We start from the raw sequence: 24,840 nt of genomic DNA, 5'->3' as shown, positions 1-24,840 counted from the left end.
ATGTCTTTTTGAAGTGTTTTCATCTTCATACTTAGAGTTGGGGTTTTGAAGTAACTGTTTCTGGAGGTCAGTTAGTATGTTTTTTGCATCTGTGATTGTAGTGTCTTCTTGGAATTATTTCTCTTCTGTGTCTAATTCTATTTGCATTTGATTACTTCTTCGCTGTGCTGTATTAATCGTCAGTACCATCAGGTCACGACTGCATTTTGTGGCAATGAAGCTGACATTTGTTACATATTCTTTGTCGTCCAGAAACAGACAGGGTGTGTTTCTTACTACCAGTCCTCTGGGTTTAATGCTAGCCCTTAAATATTCACACAGAAAGTGAGCATGCAGTTCTGATCGGAAAGTTCTCTTTTTCAGGCGTAAAATGCTATCACCTGTGTTGTTTGACTTTGCTGGAGGGTTGTTGCCAGCAGTATCAAAAAAGGAAGGTCCAGATAGAGTGTCCTGGATCTGTTGTTCAGTGCAACTTAAGGTAGCGCTTTCTGCCATGCCTGAGGGGATAATCTAGGGTGTCCTGTGCTTGTGACCGCTCCTGGCCTGGGTCTACCCAAGGGAAAGGAAGTGGGTCTTGGGAGAGCAGGGGAAAGGCGTTGGTTAGTTGGACTGTTGTAGCTAGGTGTCTAATTTGGCCTAATGTCCTAACCTATATGTGCTAAATACCTAAGCAACTTGGTTGCCCATGTTAGTAAAACAAGCAAATGAACCGTATGGTTCCAGGTTGAGACCGTTTCAAATTGGAACAAGGGGACTGGGTCTCATACAATAAGGATGCTAACATGAAAAAGTTGTCCCCTTTTCCCTCGAAAAAGATTTGAAATCAAGCCCCTCCTTACATTATTGGGGGCGCAAACTTGTTCCTGCCTTGTCGTTGCTTAAAGCGTCCAAAAGTTTGGACAAGGGGACTAGTGGGGAACTCGTCACATTTCTTTGTGTTGGTCAAAGTCTATGTCTGCTTGTTTGGACAGCTTTGGCCAATTTATAGCTCGGTGGGTTCAATGTGTGCCCAGCAGAAAAGTTAAAGGAATGCATCAGAAAGTGAGCCTAACATGGCTATATCATCATGGGGATTCCAAACATGGCCGCAAACAATACACAGAATACAATCTTTAGCATGATAGCCATTGATAGAAATGCAATATATTGCAATTTAACCGGTGAGTAACACAAGTCCTGCATCATCCTCTGGTTTTCTGGAATTAACATTTAGTGATTTTTTTGGGAAGTTCGGTTTCAATGATGTTTACGATTTCTGATGCCTGATTTATGCAACCACACTGATGATTTTCTATCAACACTATCACTTTTTAATGTTTGCAGAAGAAAGTGTAGTATTTGGTATGGGATGGACCGGTCCAAAACTTTAGATATTTCCCTATGTAAATAGAATGGATTGAGGGGTGTTTCATACAACATTTATCATAAACAAGGATGAGATAACACATGGGAATCAATATGTCTTGCAAAGATCATCTCAACTCGAAAACTGATAATGGTTGGGAGTGCTGGGCTCAGTGGGCGGATTTCAGATTTAGTTACATTCCTTTTCGTTTAGGTGCTTATGTTCTTTCATCTACTCTCTAATTTCATAGAAAAATATTACCAAGTGATCCCTCTGCAGTTGTCTCTCTGCGAGGATAATATACCATAACATTTACATGTAAGAAAGCAAACACTCCAATAGAAAATGAGATTTCAAATGGGCAAAACGGAGCCATCGCAGAGTCAAAGCAGTCTGCAGTGAACACTCCTTCAGCTCCACTCCAGCTCTACTCTCCAGTGACAGTCTGCTTTTGCTTTCCATCAAGGGGAGGACTTTAAAACCCCTTCCTGATCGCGGAGCAGATGCAGAGCCGTCGCAGAGTCAAAGCAGTCTCTGCAGTCTATGGCAGCGCCACTAGCATAAAAGGCAAGTGCTGGAGACGTAGTGGATAGTGGCGCCGAAAGACTATTGCGAAACTCTAAGGTAGGTCCCCACGAGCCTTTTTCCTTGTCACCCCCACCTCCATCTATGCGCCCTACTGCAACTCTTGGCCCTGAGTTACCACACCGGACACCCCGCGACCGGTTCCCAAAAGTACTATTAAACTCGCCTCTATTTTCCCCAGTGACTGTACAGTGCCAGCTCCCTGGGCACCCACCCTCTTCTGAATCATCATCCTGTGTCGTATTACTACTCTTTCTACCAAAACCACCATTGCCAGGCATTGACTGGGAAACAGAAACCTGCAGTAATATGGATTAACTTGCTACTCCCACAGGCCGCCCGCTGGTAGCCGCACACAGCATCTAGCATGGCCCCTCGTTGGAGCAGGAAGGAATACACGACAAGTGCTAGGGGCAGAGGTATCATCCGTGGAGGAAGAGGAGCCTGCCGTGAACGCACCGCCTTTATCCTCGGATCCCCTAAAGCATGATCCCCCCCAAATTGAACCCATGAGCGAACCTCCTCACAACCAAGTGGCCGCTTATATCCTGTCTGTGTGTGAGGCTCCCTGTCCCTCCATTTCCATTCAAGCTCAAGTGCACTTTCACATAGACGCGGAAGTCTCTGCGCCTCCCGCGGGAGAAATATCATCATGGGAGTTACAACCTTCCATCAGCTTACCTTCGAGCCGCCAGGGGGGTGGTGAGGGAGATCTAGCGCTCGCCGGGGACCCCTTCATCCGGGCGCCAGCGAGCGAGGCGCCTCTCTCCCCGCAGCCGAGCGGGAGCGGTAGCCCCTCCCTTTCGGGAGTGCGCTCCCCCTCAGGCGAGCAGGCTGATTCCGCTGCGGTAGAAGGGACTCCCCCTGCTGGCCGGATTGTGCACCAGATGGAGGATGAAAGAGAGAAATGAATGAAACTGCTAGGGAAACTAGCACATGCAAACTCTCAAAAAATGATTCCTAAAAAATCAGCACACCAAAAGGCCCCTTACAAGAGAGGGCCTAAAACCTTAAAGTGCCTCCAGTCTTTCAACCCTTCATTATCCATGCCATCCTCAAGAGAGTTCTTCAATAAGAAAAAAAAGCGACACGGCCCCCGCCAAAAAGATTTTACAAATGCTGAACTTTTGGCTATAGTGGAAGACACAGCTGCCCACTTGACCAATATGCAGAGGTCCTCAAGGAGGACCTCTACTTCTACAAGCACCGCCTACTCTGTTGCCCACGCTGAATCCTGGCCAGATCAAGTGGCACATCGGTAGGCCCCCGCAAAACAAGATCTTATTTCTGGGACAACAATCATAGATGACCATAAGAACGAGAATGTCAAAAGTCTAACACCAGCTCCCCCGACTTCCCCCTACCATCCATTGGAGCCCCAGTCAAGTCTCAATTCTCCTGAAATGACAAGTGAGAAAAGGGAATTGGTTCCCCTTACCACAACCCCTCCCAACAAGTCTACAAAAGAGAAGACTCCGGGCATGAGTACACCAGATAAGAGAGATGCGACATCCCCCCTGAACATCCTGAACATCAAAACTCCACAGAAAGCGAAGACTGATTTATTCGGCCCCAGGGGCCAGCATCTAAGCGACCCACAGTAATGGAAAAAGAGAAATGGGGGCTCAAAGATCCACCCACCCGAACACTGAGGATCAATCGACGTCACAGCGAAATCACCTCAAAGCCAGTGCTGGGTTCACCTCAAAAGAAACTAGACCCAATGACAATCCTCTCGACGGTCACCATAGCCTTGGCCCCTTTTGGGAAACTTTATGAATCCTTGAACGATGCTGTTAAGGATCAAAGCACGTTGATAGCATTCATGCATACGTAGCTCACTTACTTAGAGGGCTACACCACTGCCAAATCACAAGAAAACCTGGCGGCTCAGGAACAAGCGTCTCAACAGGTCCACCAGAGCAACAAGAACATGCACATAAGGGACATACAAATCACAACAATAGGATCCACACTGTAGATTAAATTGATTGTAAGTATTAATAAATAGTGATTTCAATGTTAAGTGTATCTTAGCAATATCACTTATACAATAAGTTGGTGGCTATATCAGACTCTGAAAGCAATCGAGATGACCTCATGGTAAAAAACAGAATGTATTGCCGTCAAGATTATGTTTCAACAAAAGAAAACACATTGATGAGTAGGTAAAAAACGTCTTGCAATTATTAAACAAGTCGGAAGTTAAGAAATATAATGATAGCCAAAAACCAATAAGTTTAGACAGTCATTTGGTAGTAACAACAAAATGAAAAGCAAAAAAGAGAGAGAGACAGTGTATCTAACTTGGATACAGTGACAATCAACATACATTGTGAATGCCTACACAACATAAATTGTGAATGTCCACTCCAGGTGTTGAACTTATATTTAGCCAACACTCTGGTTACTAAATTGATAATTTAATACAAAACAAGCGTATTAAATTTGAATTAAGTTTGCAACTTTTTGAACAGGTCTGCCTACGTTTAAGTGTCATTTCATGAATTAATAATTAATAAATTACATAGACATCTACAACACGTTTCGGCAAAAAAGCCACCTGTCTGGCAATTAACTCCAGAAATTGCCTTCCTCAGGGCGAAAAACAACAACTGGATCCTGTGGGGAAGCAGACATAAAATTGATAAATAAAAGAGAAAGATCTTTGGATATAAAATAAATTAAAATTGTATAGAGTACTGTCAAGATTGCTTGCATAAGGGACCTACAATCAGCAGTCTCAAAAAAAACACAAATGGATGATTCAATGGCAACCATTTATTCTGATGCTACCTCTCAAACCAACAATGAAGCGCCTCAGATACCTATAGTGGACGACTTCTCTGTCAGCGACCCCAGGCCCTTAACCAAGACTAAAGAACTTAAATCAAGGTCAGAATTTCCAGCCCCCAAGAGCAAGCCGTCAAAAAGCCTAATCATCAAAACTAATGGCTCAGTACTGCGAAAGGCACCCAATACTATAACCATACTCTCATCTCAACAAGCTCCACGAGCACAATGGGCACGAACAACCTGACATGGAAATTTCTCTCAAAAGGGGGTTCACCACCAGCCATCCAACAAGGCCCTTCAAAAAAAGGGAGAGCAACCTCTCATTCAAGGGCACCCCCTAGTCAGCCAAGGGGCCATGGGAAGTAAAGCGACCAATTTAGGCGGAAAGGAGCATGCATCAGGTAAACTCCCTCCAAGGTTTTCTCAATGTACAGGTCCAGACAAGGAACAGCTCCACGCCTCAGGAGGCAATTCACCAGACGCAGACATCTCAGAAAATGAAGAAGATCTAATGAACATGAGTCTCTATACCACTGAAGATTCAGTAACTGATCTGCTGGACATTATCCAGCAAAAAAGGAAGAGATCAGTTTCTCAGGAGCAAAGACTGGTGGATGAACCAAAAATGAAAATCATGATTGTGGACACTCCCTCGCCCAGATCCAAACCAAGCAGCAGGATCCGGAAACTCCATCGAATCAATCGAGCATTCAAGCCTCAGACGCAAGTCAAGGAAAACCCACGTGGTGAGAGATGTTGCTTTCCATGGAGTCCACTGAATCAGAAACGTGCTGCCCGTGGTAAACCTTATGAAAGGGGCCCCACACGAGAAATAAGAATGCACTAGCATGAGGGGCTAATTGCAAGCAGGCGGAGAAATGGGAGATTGCCTTTTAAGGCCAAAGCTCACTATAGAATGTGTGTTCACGAAAAGACGATCTTTCTACCAATCGTCCACATTTGACATCTCCTTCTTGTGACCCCGGGTTCCAAAAACAAAGAACCACAAGACCTTTCAGACTACAAAGAGACTGCAAAGAGAAAGACAACTGGACTTTGAATCGTAGGGCGCTGGCAAAACTTTTCCAACAGGTGCCCTCACTCCCAAGTTACATCATGGATGATATAAACATTTTGAACCTAATCCAAATGGGAGAAAAGACAGTTCCTTTTTACACATCGCCTCGTGAGCATGTCAGGAGCGGTTGTGGTATGCTAAAGACAAATTATTCATGCTAGTCTTCAATCTAATTACTGTGCATGACTCCTCACTAGCAAGGATGCATCACCCTTTACAAGATGCTTCACCAAGGCGAAAACCAACTGGTAAAACAGAAATAAGAATTAAACATACTTGGGGGGCGTGGCTAACTGCCATGTGAGAAGGACGCGACTCGAGGGAGCTCTGCTGATCCGACCAACATAAGCTGCTTTAGAATAATTATCCAAAAGCCATTGAAGCCCGTTTTTCACCGTAACCGGCTGCGGACGTCACCTAGCAGCTCCACGCTTCATCCTGTGAATGCGAGCACCCTGTGGGGACCCGACTACCCCGTGAGCCCACACCACGAACCTGCGCCCAAAATGGCGGCTCCCTCACAATAGCCGCCCAGCAACCCGGGTGCCGACACTGCGCTGCAGCTCCGGCCCAGCGCCTGCGGACCGGACCGGAGACCAGCAACATACACGGGAGCCTGGGACAGCGTGGCCCCCGCTCTGCACTACGGGAGACTGAGGCGCTCTGGAGAATCGAACCTGTAGGCAGCCTACACATCCCTGTATGCAGACGAGGAGGAGAGCAACAGCTACGCGGTACCCGACCTGCGAGGAACGGAATTTGTAGAGGTGCGCGAGCACCTGGGAATCCACTGCTGGAGCCTGCCCAGAGGAAGCAAGACTCCCACGGCGAGGCAGTCTCAGAGGTGAGCGGGGGGGCAAGCTCACGCATACAACCCCACACCGAGCACAGAGACTGGGAACCACCCGACCCCCCCGCGCCCCTGCCGAGCACTTCCTCATTTTTGCCAGGACTGGTGGGGAAACAGGAAGAAAAAAGATTTTTTTAAAATAAATAAATAAATAAATAAATAAATAAATAAGTATTGAAAAAAAGCAGATGATCCAGTACTAAAGGAGCTAAGAGGCGCACATACCACCAAAAGTAAACGCCCCGCAGATAGCGCTGGCAGGCTACCCCACATCCGGGCCCCCGAGCCCTAATGCCCTGAAGAGCCCCAACACACCTCGGCCCACCCAGTGGAGAGCATCTCCCTCTCCTCCACAGGCAGGGAGTGCAAGGCAAAGCAGAAAGAGAAGGGGTGGCAAATTAAACACTGAAAGCTCATGAGACCTATACCCCCGGACCCTCAGAACAAGACTTCTTTGCTGCCTACACAAGAATTACGTCCACTGGACACTACCCTAAGGATCACTACAAAAGCAAAGGCACGCGCGGCAGACAGGGTCGCCTCCCACCCCTGCCACCCCCCAGCTAAAGCAAGCTCACTTCAGGGACGACAGATTCCCTGCACCTGCGCCAAGATGTCCTCGAAGGGCGCTAGGTCTAAGCAACGCCAAACAACCTTGGACACTTTCACGGGAGCAGGGCCTGCTGGGCCTGAGAGCACAAATGAGATGACCACAGGACCGCTGCCAGATCCCTCTGAAACGTTAGTTAAACCCAGCAACACCCAGATCCTGGAGGCCATCAGAACGTTCCAAGCAGCAATGGAAAACAAAATTGATGCAGTGGCCATTGACCTTGGCTTACTGCACCAAGACATGCGCTCCTTGGCCTGCAGAACTGACACACTGGAAGTCCAGGTCCGAGAAAACACGGAGGCAAAAACTCAGCTATCAAAAGAAGTCGATGAGCTGCAGCAAAGAGTTAAAAACCTAGAAGAGAGAGCTGAGGAGGCAGAAGGGAGGGCACGCCGGAATAATATCTGACTTCTGGGCCTGCCGGAAGGTATTGAGGGATCCGACCCCATGACCTACGTGGAGAACCTCCTGCTACAAGAAATAGGGGCCGGGAAACTCTTGCAGGGCTTCACCATCAAAAGGGCCCACCGATCTCTCACTAAAAAACCCCCTCCTGGCACCCTCCCAGACCAATGGTAGCGAAAGTACTCAACTACAGGGAGCAAGAAACCATCCTAGCCTTCTCGCAATCAGGTGGCCAGATCCAGAGAGACTCCGCTAAAATAGCCATCTACCCGGATTACACCTTCCAAGTTCAGATGAAGAGGGCACAATTCATACACTCCAAAGCCAGACTGAAAACAGCCGGACTACGCTACATGCTTCTATATCCCTCCAGACTAAAGGTAATACGTAATAACAAGGCCTACCTGTTCGACACCCCGACAGAAGCAGTGACTGGATGGATAGGGAGCAGATCCCAGATATCGACGTTGGGAAACAGAAGCTGCAATGAGCCCCATCCCAATGGAACAGCACACAGACCCACGGACCCTCATTGGCTGCTCAACGTAGTGGCCAAGCACGATGCAGCTGGAAAGATTCCTCATAAGGAGACACCGAACACGACCACTCTTCTACCCCGAGAAGCCTTTCTTTTTTGGGTACAGTACCCACCCGTAGGGCACCAGGAGACCAATGCACGGTCAAGCGGAGTGGAAACGGGATAGTCACAACGGGGAGACCCCGCTGGACCTGTTTTATGTTCGGGGAGTTTAAAGTTATCGGGGGAGGGGAATTGGGAGTTGGCACTAAAGATTTGAGCCGAAATGGGGAAACACCAAGACCACACCCAAGTATCACACACAGCCTACCTGACGGTCGGCCTCAAGCGACGGTAAGCATGAACACCCAGAGACCCATTACCCATGGCTGAAAAAATAAAGATCATGACGTGGAATGTCAGAGGCATGAACAGTTTTGTTAAACAGCCCGCATTCACGCTTACCTAAAAAGATGCAAGGTTGGCATAGCCTTGCTCCAAGAAACACACCTAAACACAAATAAACTAGAACCAATAGCCAAGACATGGCACAGAACCCTAATAGGATCCTCTTACTCCTCCTATGCCAGAGGCGTCCTGATCTGGATCGACCCAACCATCCCCCTCAAGCTAATAAGCACTAAAACAGACAACGAGGGCAGAATGGCACTAGCACATGGCACCATAGAAGGAAAAGAAAATATGCTTGATTAGTACCTACGCACCCAACCATGATGCTACAGTCTTCTTTCGCTCCCTATACTCCCGACTTAGCCCTCAGAGAGAAAGCACCATTATATGGGGAGGAGACCACAACTGCACCCTAGACCCCCTAATGGACAGGTCTGACGAAAAACATACCCGCCCATCCCCCAAGCCAAAATATTAGCCTTACTATCACAAAAACTCTTACTTCATGATGTGTGGAGAGAACAACACCAGGATCAATGGGATTTTTCCTTTTACTCTGTCCACACAAGACTAGACTACATATTTGTCAGCGAGGAACAACAGGCCATGTTTGGTGATGCACAGTACCTACCTAGAGTACTGTCAGACCACTCTCCGCTCTTAGTTTCCTGGGAGGTTTTTCCCACCTAAGCCCCCGTTGCCTGCCTGAAGGCTCAGGGCTGAGGCCCTGCTCGATACATCCTTCCGGGAGCACATAAGAGACAGCACTGAGGAATACTGGCAGACGAACCTAAACAGTGTTAGGCACATACGTACTACATGGGAGGCATATAAGGTGGTCATGAGGGGGGAAATGATCGCTGCAGCGGGAGGCGCACAGAGATCCATCACAACCTCATCAGAACGCGCCGAAAGAGAGCCGGGCATACTGGTAGGAAGGGCCGATACATCCCGGAACATCTGCGAAGAGTAACTCAGCTCAGACAAACCTGCCTAGCACACTGGGAAACCCGGGGGAAGCTTAACCATGCCAAATACGTCGAGAGAACCCATGCCCTGGGGGACAAACCCGGAAAACTCTTAGCCTGGCTCTATAAGAGAGAAACCCCCTGGACACCCATCTGTCACATACGCAAACCAGACAGCACCACTGTACACACCCAAAATGACATTAACACAGTGTTTTCTGAGTTCTACCAAAACCTCTACTCTGACACCACGTCCCCAACCGATACTGATATAGATAATGTCCTGGACATCATCAAGCTACCCAAACTAGACAAACAGATGGCAGAGGCCCTTGACGAACCCATCAACCCCGACGAAGTATTAGTAACAATCAGATCCCTACCGTCCGGAAAATCTCCGGGCACAGACGGCCTCCCGGGTGAGTTCTACAAGTCATATGAGGAGACCCTGTGTCTCAAGTGTTCAACGAGGCTTATGAAAGTGGCACCCTCCCCGGCCACATGAGGGAAGACGTCATTGTTCCCCTCCTAAAACCTGGGAAAGATGGCTTGGAATGCGGCTCGTATAGGCCCCTCTCTATGTTAAACGCAGACAATAAGATCTTAACAGCCCCATTAGCGAATAGATTGCGTAGAGTAGTTCCCCTATTAATCCACCAAGACCATACGGGTTATGTACCGGGGCGCTCCATCACCGAAAATCTGCGCAGGCTCCACCATGTTATATATAGCACTGAAAACCGGGCACAGAAATACGCAGTGGCCTCCCTTGATGCCACCAAGGCCTTCGATTCTGTGAGCTGGAAATGGCTATATGCCATCATGGTGAAAATGGGGATCGGACCCGGGTTTTTGAAATGGACCCAATTAATATACACTAATCCAACCGCCATGATACGCACAAACAAAACATACTCCAACAAATGGCCCCTCCAGAGGGGCACCCGACAGGGATGCTCACTGTCCCCCATGCTATACATCATCACCACCTAACCTGTAGCGGCCTACCTAAGACAAGAATATGGAGACGGGGGCATTGAATTAAATGACACCACCCACCTTATCTCCATGTACGCCGACGATACACTATTATACTTACATGACCCAGAACACCCCCTGCCATACATACTGGAAACCCTAGACGATTTCACAGGTACACCGGTATCCAGATTAACAGGGACAAGTCCTGCCTCTATCCTCTAGCCGCCCTACATAGCAACGAGACCGGACCCCTCCCCCCATTGGCCCTGCAATGGCAGATGACTTCCTTCAAATACCTGGGTGTTAATATACACCGAAACCCCAGTACCGAACACATCCTCAATACAGTAAGAGCCAAGGATGCCCTCGTGAAATCGATGGGGTTCTGGAGCAAACTGCCGCTTTCCGTAGCCGGTAGGGCTGGCCTCCTCAAGATGGTGGCATGCCCTGCCAGCTAGACATCTTCACTATCGTCCCTTTTAATATTCCTCCTTCATTCTTCAGAGAAATAAACAAACTCTGTAGAGGGTTCCTTTGGTAGAGAGGCAGACACAGGGTGGCACTGGAGACATTACAGAGACCCTACGAAAGGGGAGGCATGAAAGTCCCCAACTTTGAACTTCATTACTTGGCGAGCCAACCGAGGCATGTGATGAAATGGATGGCTGACGAGCCAACAACAGACACCTTACTCTTGCAACCGGCCATACCGCGACTGCTGCTCAGAGATTTACTATGGGCACAGGCGAGCGTGCTACATAACAGCCCATACATAGTCAGACTAGGGACCCAGCTATGGAGGCTGCCTGCAAGACAGTGGGGGTGGCAGATCCATACTCACCACAAATCCCCATAGCAGCAATTATGGTGAACAACCCCTGGGGCCACAGAGAAACACGCACCCACTGGGAGCCCCACAGCGTAGCCACACTGGGGGATCTGACACAAGATCAGGAGATCCTAACGTTCACAGAACTCAGCGAAATCACAGGACTACCCCTAGGACAGTTCCTGCTCCATCGGGCAGTGATGCAGACAATGAAGAACAGATGGCCTGACACCACCAGCCAGATAACGGAGCACAACACCATCAAAAGAATGCTAGACACAGCCGAAGGGGAGCATGAAACCTCACGCCTAAATGAAGCACTAATGGAGGGAACAACCAGAAACGAACTCAAGTGTAGGGCGAAGTGGGAAGACAAATTGGGCATAGAATTCGCAGACGAGGAATGGGGGAAAATAACTTACTACCACAAAAAGATCTCTAGGAACGCCCGCTTTCAACTTATACAGCTCTACATAACGCACAGAGCATACCTCACGCCAGAAGCCATATCAAAGTTCAGGGGTACAGGACCCCAGGCATGCCCTAAATGCAACCAACTGAAGGCGGATATGACCCACATGTTCTGGGGCTGCCCAATGATACGAGATCTTTGGGCACAGACAGCAGCAAAAGTGGCAGGTGCGGTCGTAGAACTGGAAGTGTATACTCCAGCGGCTTGTATCTTGGGCAGATACAAACACAGTAGTAAAAACAAACCACTGAACAAACTCAAAGACCTAATATACATTACAATAAAAAGACGCATTGCCATGGGTTGGAAGACCCCAGAAACCCCAGCGAAGCACAATGGTGGGGAGATCTCACGAGATGGATAACAGCTGAAACCGGAGCATGGGAAACCGCGATACAGGAACAGAGACTGGACACCAGCGCAGACCTGCACCGATGGATAGCGCTAACGGTGCCATTGCTACATCCCAACGAATCAGGCACCACCTCAGAGGGGGGAATCAAGGCAATCGTACCTTTTAATTGGACCTATTTCAACTGAAATTGAAGATATTAGAATGGAAATCTGTATTCTTTTGTGAAAGTGAAAAATATAAACAAACAACAAATAACATCAAATAAGATTGAAAAAAGGACAATTAACAAGGAAATCTGAATTCTTTTGTTAAAGTGCAAAATATAAACAAACAACAAATAACATCTGATAAGATTGAAATAAAAAGGACAATTAACAATCCTGAGGAACCATAGCTAAAGCTGTGGGGAAACAAATGTTGGGAGATTAACCAATGCTAATAGGATGATGGGAGATTAACCAGTGTGAAAAGGATGATAAATGTATGAAGAAATACATGAAAGGGAGATTAACCAATGCTAAAAGGATGATGAATGTATGAAGAAATACATGAATTAAATTGATTTTCTTTGCAACACAGACTATTGTATTTTCTGGGGATCGCACCAGAAGTACCAACCTTTTTCTTTACTTATTCAGTTCATATATTGTTTCAGCCACAATATAGGCACTCTAAGTGCAGACCCTGGAACTCTAGAAAAGTACAAACAAAGCACATAGGATTCGCTCTGGAGAAGAGGTATATCTGAAATTGGCTGAAAATTGGACTTTTCACCACCTCAGAGAAAGCGAACAGCCCAAGATTGGAAGCTGGCACGATGAGGACCGATGGGCACACAGTGGGGGGGATGGAAGGGAGGGTGGGGTGGGAAGCTAAAACACGTTCATTGAGATTATTGCACTGAGAATGCTATATGCTTGTTATTAAATGTTTAAAACCAATAAAGAAATTTAAAAAATTAAAAAATAATTAAACATACTTCTCCTTGCAATCCTCGAAGGGCAACTTAGTGGCGATCGACCTCCAGAAACCATGTTGACTGACTCCGGAGTGTTAGCCCAAGAAATTGAAGGATTAAGCTGGGGTTTCGGTCACGTCTACACCAGGAGGCAGAAAGGGCCATCAGACCGGACAAGGTGAATCAAAATTGGTTTGTGAGTCTCCCGACTCCAGGATCAGAGCGACTCGCAAAAGAGTCTCGGTGCAGTCAGCATAGAACCTTTGTTGACAGGCAATGCCACGAGAAAAGGCCCAACTACATCAGAAATGAGAAGAGAACTCGTAGACCAAGAGAAGAGAGTAACGAACGGGCATAGCCCTTCCGGGACCCTTACAGAAGATTCTAGCCATTAGACGAAAGCGCAACAGTCGTCCATCAGGAGCACAAATATTGGACGACCGCCTCGACCACACAGCTGAGAATGGGCTTGTGGAATACGAGGGGCTTCTCGCACTTAACCAGAAAATCTGATGTGGTTCTAACAGACTTCGACGTGCTTTGTTTCCAGGAAACCTGGTTAGTGACGAAACCTCTTCGTGATGGCTTCGATCTAGCCCATGCACCGGCATTACAAGGCCTCAAAGGTAGACCCAGATCTGGGTTAATAACAGCAATAGAAATGGGCAACGGGCTGTCCTTAAAGCAAGTCCTGCTGGCGTCAGAATTTATTCTGGCCAAGATCATCAATTGCACAAGATACTCCACCTGTGATCAACCGACTCTGCCAGAGGAGATCTTACTACTCAATCTGTACTGGAATCCAGCAAGAGTAAAGACAACAATGCTGCTGAACCGCATTGAAGCCCTGATCGACAGTGCAATGGCCAGTAAGAAGCCCCCGCATATCATCATTATGGGAAACTTAAACGTGGATCTCTCTCTGCGCACAAACAGTTCCACTGGACGTGCACACACTTGGAACAACCTAATGGACACAAGAGACCTACACAATCAGCAGCTAGCAGTCGCGGGAACCGGCCCTCAGATACCCTCTTGGGAAAGATATGATGTTGAAGCAACCATCAATTACATCTACACCTCTCGAAGCCTCCTGGCACTATTAGACTCTTTTGCAGTGATCCGCACCAAATCTAGCGATCACAACATCTTGATTGCGGTCTGGCTTACGGACAACCCAGTGGTCGAAGTGTAAGAAAAGAAGTAGTGGAACTATGTTCCCTGCTAGCCTGCCCCGCTCCTCACAAACCCCATTGCCCTGCCCCCTTCCACACACAATACAAACCCCCAAACACATGTGCTGCTGTTTAAGGGAATGTTCAGTGCAGTGCACTGAAAGTTCAAGTTTCAACTTCTTCCTACACTTTTATTTTAAAACTAAACCATTCCGGAACGGTTTCTTTTTAAAATAAAAGTATAGGAGCTGTAAAACTAAATTTAAAAAAGTAGAGGAGCACCGCTCCCAACCGCTCCCGCTCACTTTCGACCACTGGGACAAACCCCCAGCGAGACATTTAAAGCAAAGGTCCTTGAAGGTCGGCCAAAAATCTGAAACGCTTTTATCGATCTGGTTCAAGCCTTTGACCAGATCAATCGATCTGTGCTTTGGGAAAAACTTGAACATCAGTCTTGCCAGCCTCACATTTTGAATCCCATCAAGGCGTTATATACAAGCACCTCCATGTGTGTGCGGCTAAATCAAACTGGCCTGCTTTCCCCATGGATTCAAACAGGCCGTGGTGTTAAACAAGGCTGTCCACTGGCCCCGGCACTGTACAGTGCATATATCGTAGACTACGAGGGGTGTGAGAATAGAGTGAAGTCTTTCCCCCCGACTCTAAGAGAAGAAAAAATATCACGTCTACTTTATGCAGACGACATAATACTCATGGACCACACGCCGATAGGTCTCCAGAGGCAAATTTCCAATCTGGCCATTTACCTGAAAGGCAACTCCCTATAGATGAACAGAGAAAAAACTAAAATCATGATATTGGACAAACAAAAAACCACAAAGAAAATCTTCACGTGGTCAATTGCCAACCAACCATTGAAGGTCGTGGAATCCTTCAAATATCTTTGAGTGACTTTGAACAAAAGTACCACTGAAGCTCCGATTCAGGACTGTCTGTGGGTAAAGATACGCCTCCTCACAACCCAATCTTTTGCTATTAACAGAAAACATGGCTGTTTTACAATATCCCCGCTCTTGACGTTTTGCAGGTCGAACGTTGTCCCTAGTCTCACACATGGAATGGAGGCAATGCTCTATCTTCCAGGAACACTATGGCAAAAGTTAGAGGGATAATACTGGAAGAATGTTTTGAACCTCCCATCTTCCCTGCCAATCTCTTTGATCAGGAGGGAGCTAACTCTTCCATCTTTAAGCTCCATAGTAGCAAGGAACGAGCTGATGTTATATAGAAAAACCTTGTTACCAACGCCACCTCTTATCCTAAAGGTGATCAATAAGGAAATCGAAGCTGGGCACTGCAAAAGGTTAGAAATCTGGACCATTAAGAACAAACTCCTGCTGGCCAGGATCGGCAGCACAGAAGCTGAACTCATCCAGAACCCAGAAAAGGTAAAGAAAAAGATTGTGGAAAATGACTGGAATCGAACTCAGGACGCAACAAGTCATCGCAAGTCCTCACTGGAGCTCCCTCTGGACGCAAGAAAGGTCAATGAAACCCGCAACTACCTGATAAAAAGTCCAGATAGAATCCGCTTAAACATCATGCATACCAACGAAACATTAGCAAGATGGAAATTGACCGAATCAGCAATGTGCCGTTTCTGTACACAAAAGGAAACAACAGAAACTACTGGACATCTCCTTATAAACTGTCAGGGGCTGATTGCCGTTCGTTCTCATCACCTGGACCCACTATTCAAACACTTAAAGTTCTTCGACGAAGATGAATGGTGGCATTGGCTGATGAGTCGGGAAAAAACTTTTTGGGTGATCGCTGTAGTCGCCTTTTTCCAAGAGTCAGGTCTGCTCACCAGAGTTAAAACCAATAAAACAGTGATCCAAAACAATAAATAACCACATATCCCTGGTGGAATAAAATGGAGATTTAGCTTCTGGAAGAACTCAAAATTAGGATCCTTAAATCTATATGGATTTATAAAGTACTGGAAGGACAAATTGTGACAAATTGTTGTAAAAATTGTTTATAGTTCAATTGAATCAAGAATAAAAATGTAAAAAAAAAGAAAATGGGCAATTTCTCTGGTAAAAGGGTGGTGCCCCTTAGGTGCTCTGACAGACATGGGCTGTTCTGTAATACAGAGCACAATATGGCAACCAGTCTGGGAGATGCACCCACACCCCAATATAAAGGGCATAGAGCCTCATTCCGAGTTTGAAGGTAATCATGGCGCTATTAGCACCATGACTACCTCCAATACCAGTACTGTGTCTGCCCTCATTCATTGGGGACTTACCGGTCTAGTCTGACCTTTGCGGGACCGGTACGTCCCGATTGAAAAAGCGATTCCTCATTCCCATTTCAGCCCCCATAGGGCTCAATGGGAAGGGGGAAGGCGCTAATAACGGTACCGCAAATTGCGGTACCGTTATTAGCTCTGAAGTCCCTTAAAGGGACCTCAGAATAGGGTGCAAAGGTATTACCGGCACCGGTGTCCTTAACGGTGCCCGGTATCCCTTTGCGCCCACCTCGGAATGAGGCCCATAGTCTACTAAGAGTCTACTAAGAGGTGGAGAAATAGAAAGTGGACAGCAAGGTGACCTAGGTAGGATTACAAGCTAGTGTCCTGGCCCCATAACACAGAGCTGACCCTCACAATGTAAACAGACTCCGTTCAGCACATTTTATATAGCAGGTGCACTTAGTGTTGCAAATGCACAAATGCATTCCACAGCTGTTTCAGGCATCTAGACCCAGTGCTTCGGTTGGTCAGCTAGGCTCACAATATCTTTGAAGCTTGCTAAGAGGTTTCACGTAAACCAGCAGACCTCGTCTTTATCTGTCACATGTAAACGTATAACATACAAAGTGCACAGGGAGCATGTCTCGTGAGATGACATTGCACATCTGCTCCTGCTGCTGAAATGTCCCTGAGTCATCCTTCTACGCCCATCGTGAAACCTTCAAAAGTGGCAATTAAACTACTCCTGGAATGTTAGTAAAATAAATTGTAGAAATTCTGGTGATGGTACTGGGATGGGTGGATTCGTGGGCCAAAACACTGAATTCGAAAATGCCTAAAATGTTACTGTGCTTTTCAGCGTAATTATATGTTGGGGTGGATTAGGGTAATACATAATTTGAGGGAGTATGGAAGGAGGCTGCAGGGAGTGCCCACCAGCCCCTGCATATAATTGTGATGAAATGTGTGAGAAGAAAAAAATGTATTGACATTTCCGATTTCTGTATTTATTTACGCAATTATCACATAGGTCATACGTCTACGAATAAGCTGGTTAAACCCTGCTTATGTATCCTGGTGTGTTGCTTTTTTTAATATAGTGGGACATATGTACATACATTTATCTTGGAAGGATGAAAAGCTGATTTCTACTTGCTAGGATTCGAACCAGCAACCTACAGATAAAGCACAGATCACAATAACGAGCGCCTAACCCATTGAGCCATTTTACCGGCTATATAACATACCACTAACACACACACATACACATGCACGCACACACATACATGCACGCACGCATACACGCACACACACCACTACTTGTACAATCACAACAGTCTTTATCACAGCAGTTGCACTCAACAGCAGTGATCACTATTCACTAATCTGTGAGCTGTACATGTTGCGGATTCAACCATAGATGCAATATAGGTTCACTGTCTAGGTAAATGGATCCTTTTATCCGCAGATGTTGTATCATTTGCCTTAATTCATCATTTCCCATCATCTACTACTAACGACTGCATAGAACGACTTGCTGATGACCTATTCCCCATTTCTACTCTTGCGAACAAATGCCTGGTATTAGGCAATTTCAACTTCTGAGCAGATGACCTTCAAGATAGACATGCTTCATGTTTACAGATCTTTGCTGAGAATATTGGATTTGCGTTACTTAATATTGGTATCACACATGCTAAAGGCTACAAGGTTGACTGCATCACATCAACAAATATTACCCTTCATTTTTTTATGAATGATTTTGACAAATCCGACTATAAATCGATTAATTACCAGTTCATCTACCCTATTATCTGTAGCCTCTCTGTGGAAAACAAAGTCATCAATGTTCTATTTTAAAGCCTGATTCCCCTTTTCCATTGATAAATTTGGCATTTGATTCTATTGGTATGGACAATGATCTTGACAAGCAAGTTGAAATGTATAATAATACTCTGATGCCGTTGATCGCGTAGCTCTTTTAAAGGGTGTCAAACGCATCATAAATCATAACTACAACCCTGGTTTTCTGTCAAACTTCGAGTTGAGCTTCGCAACCTAAGGAGCCGTTGGTGTAAGTGGTCAAAAGATAAAGCTGATGTAAACTATACCACTCTAAGCGCAGCAAGATCCAAATATACATCAGATGGGTCAGCTAACAAGGATATTTTTTTTATAAAATCATCTCTTCCAGGACCTTGCAGAAAGGCCTTTTTCAAATTTTATAGGTGTTTGAAAATAAAATTCCACCATGACCCACTAAATCTATCTCTTTAAAGCAGCTACAAGGAACCATTCAGCTATGGAAACCAAGACTGATCAGATCCGTCAATCTATTGGAACTCATCTTTCCAATTCTTGAAACATCATCTTGGAAACTAATGTACATTTTCTTCCCGTAGTGTTTAACTTTAGAGACATTTCATCCAAACAAATGCATCCTGCCCAGATAACCTAGTCCTATCCATAATATACAGGACTGCACTGACTGGTCGTTTTTTAGTAAATTATTTTAACCGTTCTCTTTCAGGCGGTTTTATTCCAACATCCTTAAAATTGCCATGGATTACTCCTCTTTCGATAAACCTTATCCGGCATTGACTCCTTGGTTCTTCACAAAGTTGTTGAGACCAGTTGCAGATTTTCTCTATATCAGAGGTGTTCGTATTTTGCTATATTCATTTTTTATTGATGTCCAGATCAGAGGATGAGGCTTGGGGACGGGCTCAAAATCCTAATCTTAAATACTCCCCACTCAGATGAAAACATTTCTGGGATTTCTAATGCACTGGAGGGACTCAACAGTGCACCTTCCACAATCTAAAACATATCTTATCTCCAGGTAACGCTGCATGGCTCTCTCCATTCCAGTTGTGTCTGTCAGGTTGTTAGCCATGATTATAGGCCTTATGTCCTCTTCATTTTAGGGAATGTTTCCAGCCCCATCCATCATAGGCTAAAGATTCAGGCACAAGCAGTGTAATTGGTTCCCAAGGGTCATGTGGTCCACTTCCCCCTTATTGAGACTCTTCTGGTTTTTAAGCCTGGGCATCTGCAATTCAGAGCCAAAAGCTGCAAATGGTAGTGCCTTAGACCGTGTTTAAGCCTGTAAGGGTCTGTGAGAGCCTAGGACCAGATCACCTTCTCAGCCAGACTTTGCTGACAACACTCTTTACTTGACTCCTGGTTCCACCCATATTGATCCTCCACCGATTGGCTATCCATTCACTGCAGAGATTCTGCTATGTCACATGTCCCTAGAACATTAGTGGTTTAGGCCTGTGGACTGTCTTTTGCTTATCTATAGCCCCATTATTATTATTATTTTATTTATTATTAGTATTATTATAATTATTATTATTATTGTTATTATCTTTATTATTATTATTATTATTATTACTAGGGTATTTATTGAACACAACTGAGTGCTTTACAATCATAGGGGAAGACAATGGTGAGGAAAGCAGAGAAAAAAGGGAGCGAGGAGCTAACAAAAGGGGAGAAGGATGGCAGGCAATTTGTCAGCAAGGAATCTAAAAGCAACCAGAGGAGGAAAAAGTCTCAGGTAGGGTAGGAAGTGGAGGGTGTGTGGACCTAGGTGTTAGGGAGGAGCTATTCCTTAAAGAGGAGGGTCTTGAGCACCTCCCTGAACTGTAGAAATGAGGGGTTGAGTCTGATGCTGATGAGGAGCTGGATCCAGTGTCTTGGGGCATAGACAAAGAAGTCCTGGCTTCTGGTGCTTTCTGTCCTGCACAGGTGGAGTTCTAGCCATATTCGAGCCAAATTCAGAACTAACACCTACCTCTTCTCAGCCAAACATTCACTTCATGCTTTTCCTCTCACCCAACTATTCGCTATCACTCTTGGACTGCACCATTTCTTCACTGTCTTGTGGGATGTTTTTACCCATGCATCAAAGCCCTACCATAAAACTGTAAAACTGTGCATTACTGGCATTGAAAACATCATGATGGCCAGAACTCCCCAGAGAGTGCACAGGGAAAACATGAAGAATAGGCTGCCACTGTTAGACGCTCCTCTGCACATCAAAACACTGCTAGTACCCCCACAACACCTTCCCCGGTTTCCCACACTACTCCCCCCAGGTTTTGAGACTCACGTGATTTGGTTGCCCCACAGGACCGAAAGCTCCGTACCGGGTACAATGTACGTGCCCGGTTGCAGCCCTTCATGCATTGGCAGTTGCCATGGAGAGCACACAGCAGAAGGGGCAGCAGAACACTTCCGCATCGAGCACTCGTCCGCTCACGTGACTCAGAGCGGCGTTTCCCACATGACGATGGAGGGCGTCACGTGACCCGGAAGCGCCCAGTACATAACGCTTGATGCACAGAGCACTCACCGCTTCTCAGCTGTCTTTCGACTCTGTTTGGCGCTACGTCTGGACTTTTGCTCTTCTGGTTTACCTTGACTTTGGATCACTCACCTGGACTCCCTCGGATTATCCTTTGTACCTTTGCTTGGAACTGTTGACTCAACGCTGAACCTCGGCCCGTCCCTCACTTGCCTTCGGATCATCCCTTTGAACTTTGTTTGTCTGCACTACGCCATTGCCCTTTGAGGGCTCACACTACGCCTCCAAGCCCTTGGTTCATTTGGGCTGTCCTGTACCCACATGTGACTCCGGTCCCCTGTTGTTCTGGGGACTACCTCTCATCTGAGTCTCGAACCTCCTTCACTAGGTCTCCTGGGTTTTCCAACCACCGGATAGGTAAGATCATTCAGACCCTGTGATTCTTGTATTCTATTGTATTTGCCTGGTACTTAACCCATTCTTTCTGCAGCAGCATCGGTGTTCCTGAGGTTCCGTGGATCCCGGAAGCAACATCTCCCACATGTGGCTCCAAAGGTCGCACAGCGGGGTTCTTTTAGGTTCCCCTGTGCGTCACTTGGGGACAGAGGTATCAACGGTCTACTCGACACTCAAGTCAGAACAGCCACCCATTTTTGCCTATGTTGTGAGCACAGGAGGGCACTGCCTAAAACCACCATTGGGCTACACACACAGTAGCCTGAAACCATTGGGAATGGCAATGCTGATTGCCAAAAGCAACCCAGAACTGTGGGGAATTCATTTTCTTAATGTCAAAAATGGATGCAATACTGGTGCTCACCACTATCAGAAAGCTGGCGTTTCAAAACCACCAGACCTTTGTGTAAAACTGAACAAATGAACCCAAACCAGGCCAAGGAAAGACTTGCTAAGAGGTGGATACAATGTAAAACTATATTCTGAAATGACTTGAAGGAAGTAATTATTTTATGTATATATGAAAAATAGCTGGGGATGTCAGCAGCTTAAGTGAATTTGGGTTTAAAGCCACTAAAATCGAAATGTTTAGAATAAATGAGTGACCTACTTATGAGTGTCACATAGGTTGCAACTGTTAAATGTCATAGTTTTGAACTTAGAATCAGCATTCTAGCTGCATGTGCAAACATTTTCAGTTTGATTTGAATGTAGAAAACTGGGAACTAAAGTGACATTTAGCTGAATTCTGCCTGACAAGTACCCCCGACAGGAGTTGAACTGGCTCAACAACTCTTCCCAGGCCTGGCTGCATTCTGCTGCCCCTGCCAAAAGGAGATGACACCTCTCTGATTGGATTAGGGGAGGAGCACCTGGGGACTACAGGAAACTAAACAAAGCACTGTCCCTGGCTCAGGCAAATGTCATATTGGTGGGGTCGTAATATGGCTTCCTCTTGGGAGAAACTGGGAGGGGCAGTGCCTGTGAGAGCAAGCTGAGCTTGGGGGAAGTGGATAAACCAGAAATTCCACCATTGTGCTTTGGAAAACCACACCCCTTTGGGGCCAGAGCATGATTTTAAAAAGATGGATAATTCACAGTGCGGACTTGTCAAAATTATATAAATAACATCATCATTCTTGTGATTCTTCCGTGCACATTTTAAGAGATGTTAGGACCCTGTGGGATGTTCTTGGGGATAGTAGCGGAAAAAAAGGTTGTTACTCCAAATGTATGCATGTTAAAAATCTGACACTTTATCATCTGAAACCCATATCCCTGGTGCACATGTGTGTAGAATCTGGAAAGGTTTAAAGGTTGTTATCTGGATGAAAAGGGGAGAATTCTGTCATAAGTGGACACGACATCGTACAAAGACAGGGATCGGATGGTTTGGTGCTACAGAAAATATGTTAACTGGACCTATAATATTAGAAAAATGGTACATAGTTAAATATGTATTTGGGTCAGAAATAGATTTGTGTGCAATTTGACAAGGGGAGGTTCCTCTGACCATAAAACCAATAGCATCACTCTGACACTCCATTTCTTTCCCCCAAACAAGGGAGAGAGGAAAGCTTGGCCAATGATAAGTGAGAGGGGCAGGCTTAGCTAGGCCCAGGCACACACCCATTTTCAAAACACATAAAAGGAACATTGAAACCCAGGTAGAGACATTCACTTTCCACTTTCTTGTGGGATGCTTTGCCGGGAGACTTCAGACTTCACATCCAGAGATCCAGACTTCAAATCCATCAATCTCCAGAGACCAGAAATTAACTCCAGAATTTGTAGCAGAGAGGCCTGAATCCACAATCTGAATCCTCTTCAGCAGGCCTCAAAACCAACCAAACTATTCAACAGCCGGGCGAGCTGTTTGAACTCTTTGCCAAGAACTTTTGCAAGAACCTGTAGCAGTATCCAGAAAGCAGTGCTGTATCCAGAACCAGAGAGAACCAGAGACCAGATCGCTGTGAAGAACTGCTAGCAGAAGTCCAGTCAATCCTGACCCGATCATTGACGAAGTCGCATTCCTGTCCAAAATCTAGTGTGAGTACCCAGCTAGCACTGTGCCAAAACCAATCTCTTAGTTTAAAATAATTTAATCCAAACTATTTTAGCCTATTAGAACTGCCTCCTAAAATCGTGTCATTCTGTCATTTTTAAAACTGAAAACTGTCATCGGTCATTATGAGCTTTAAAATTTCAAATCCGAAAAACTATCTTTACTAAATCGGCCGTATCTCCGGAACCGTTTGTGCTAGGAGTGAGATTTAAGCTAAGATTCTAGGCTTTCCAAGAAACCTAGAAATGACTCCTTATAGTGCCTCCGTAATTGCGCTCGATGCACGCGACTAAATTTGACGCGATTTTACATTTTGCTTAATTTGAGCCGCGTGTAAAAATATTTGTCCTTGCTTTCCTTGCTGAAATTCGTGTGCAACCTGACAATCATTCATAGAGCATTGCTAAAGTGATCCTGAACTGATTCAAAGTATCTTTCAACTACCCTGAACCTCCTATAGGGAATTGAAAGCCTTTTTAGCATGTTTTTCACTTAATTGCAACCACATCAAAGTATATTGCCTGTGTTTAAAACTCCTACCTGCTTTCCTCTAAGCTTGCTAGGGTGGAACTGAATTATATTTGATTGCATTCCAGAGAACTGTGTGCTTTCCTTCCATCTCTTTACATTGTATAAAGGGGGTGAGGGGGTGAATTGTCAAAGAAAAGTGATTACATTGTGTTTTGTTGAAGTCAAATCAGGTTTATTTTCTGTACTGCATTTTCATTCATCATTGCATTGTCCTTGAAGCCATAAAAGCATTCTCAGCTACTTTATCCACTCTATATCACTTCTAAGCCATCAAAAAGAGTTTACCACTGTAACATTATCCATTGTTGATCATTATCATCTACACAAGTGTGCTATCAAACATTATTTTATTATAAATGTGAGATATATATATATCTATATATATATATATATTGTTTAATTTTCAAATAAACCTTTTAATTTGCAAAACATACCTACTTCCTGGCTCAGTGGGGTCAGGGGGATTCTAAGAGAGGGTTGTTATATAAGGGTGGTCATCCAGAGTAAACAAACTAAACATAAAAATATATCAATAAGAGTTTCCCTCAGCATCCCAGACTAGGCATTGTCTTAGCTGTAGTGTTGAATTGAATCCGCTTACAAAGTGGGGGCTCGTATCTGGGGATTCTGGATTAGCTTACCACTTGTGCAGCTTAATACAGTGTGCCAACTGACCGGATACACATATCCGGTTAGATCACCACGCTGTTTTACACTGTGAAAGCACTCCTCAAAGGAACGCTCTAAGGAAACGGTCTGTTTTGCAAAATAAAATACAAACTTCTGTAAGTCAGGAAGGAAATCAAGTTGCAGAATGACGACCTTGGTAGATATGATGATAGCTAGGGAGCACCTCTTACATAAACTGTTTGTGAGAGGTGAATGGTCTGAACAGGACCAAAATGTATGGTTGC

Source organism: Ambystoma mexicanum, chromosome 6p, assembly GCF_040938575.1.
Source record: "Ambystoma mexicanum isolate Mex_15411 chromosome 6p, UKY_AmexF1_1, whole genome shotgun sequence".
Taxonomy (NCBI): Eukaryota; Metazoa; Chordata; class Amphibia; order Caudata; family Ambystomatidae; genus Ambystoma; species Ambystoma mexicanum.
This window is presented reverse-complemented; position numbering follows the sequence as displayed.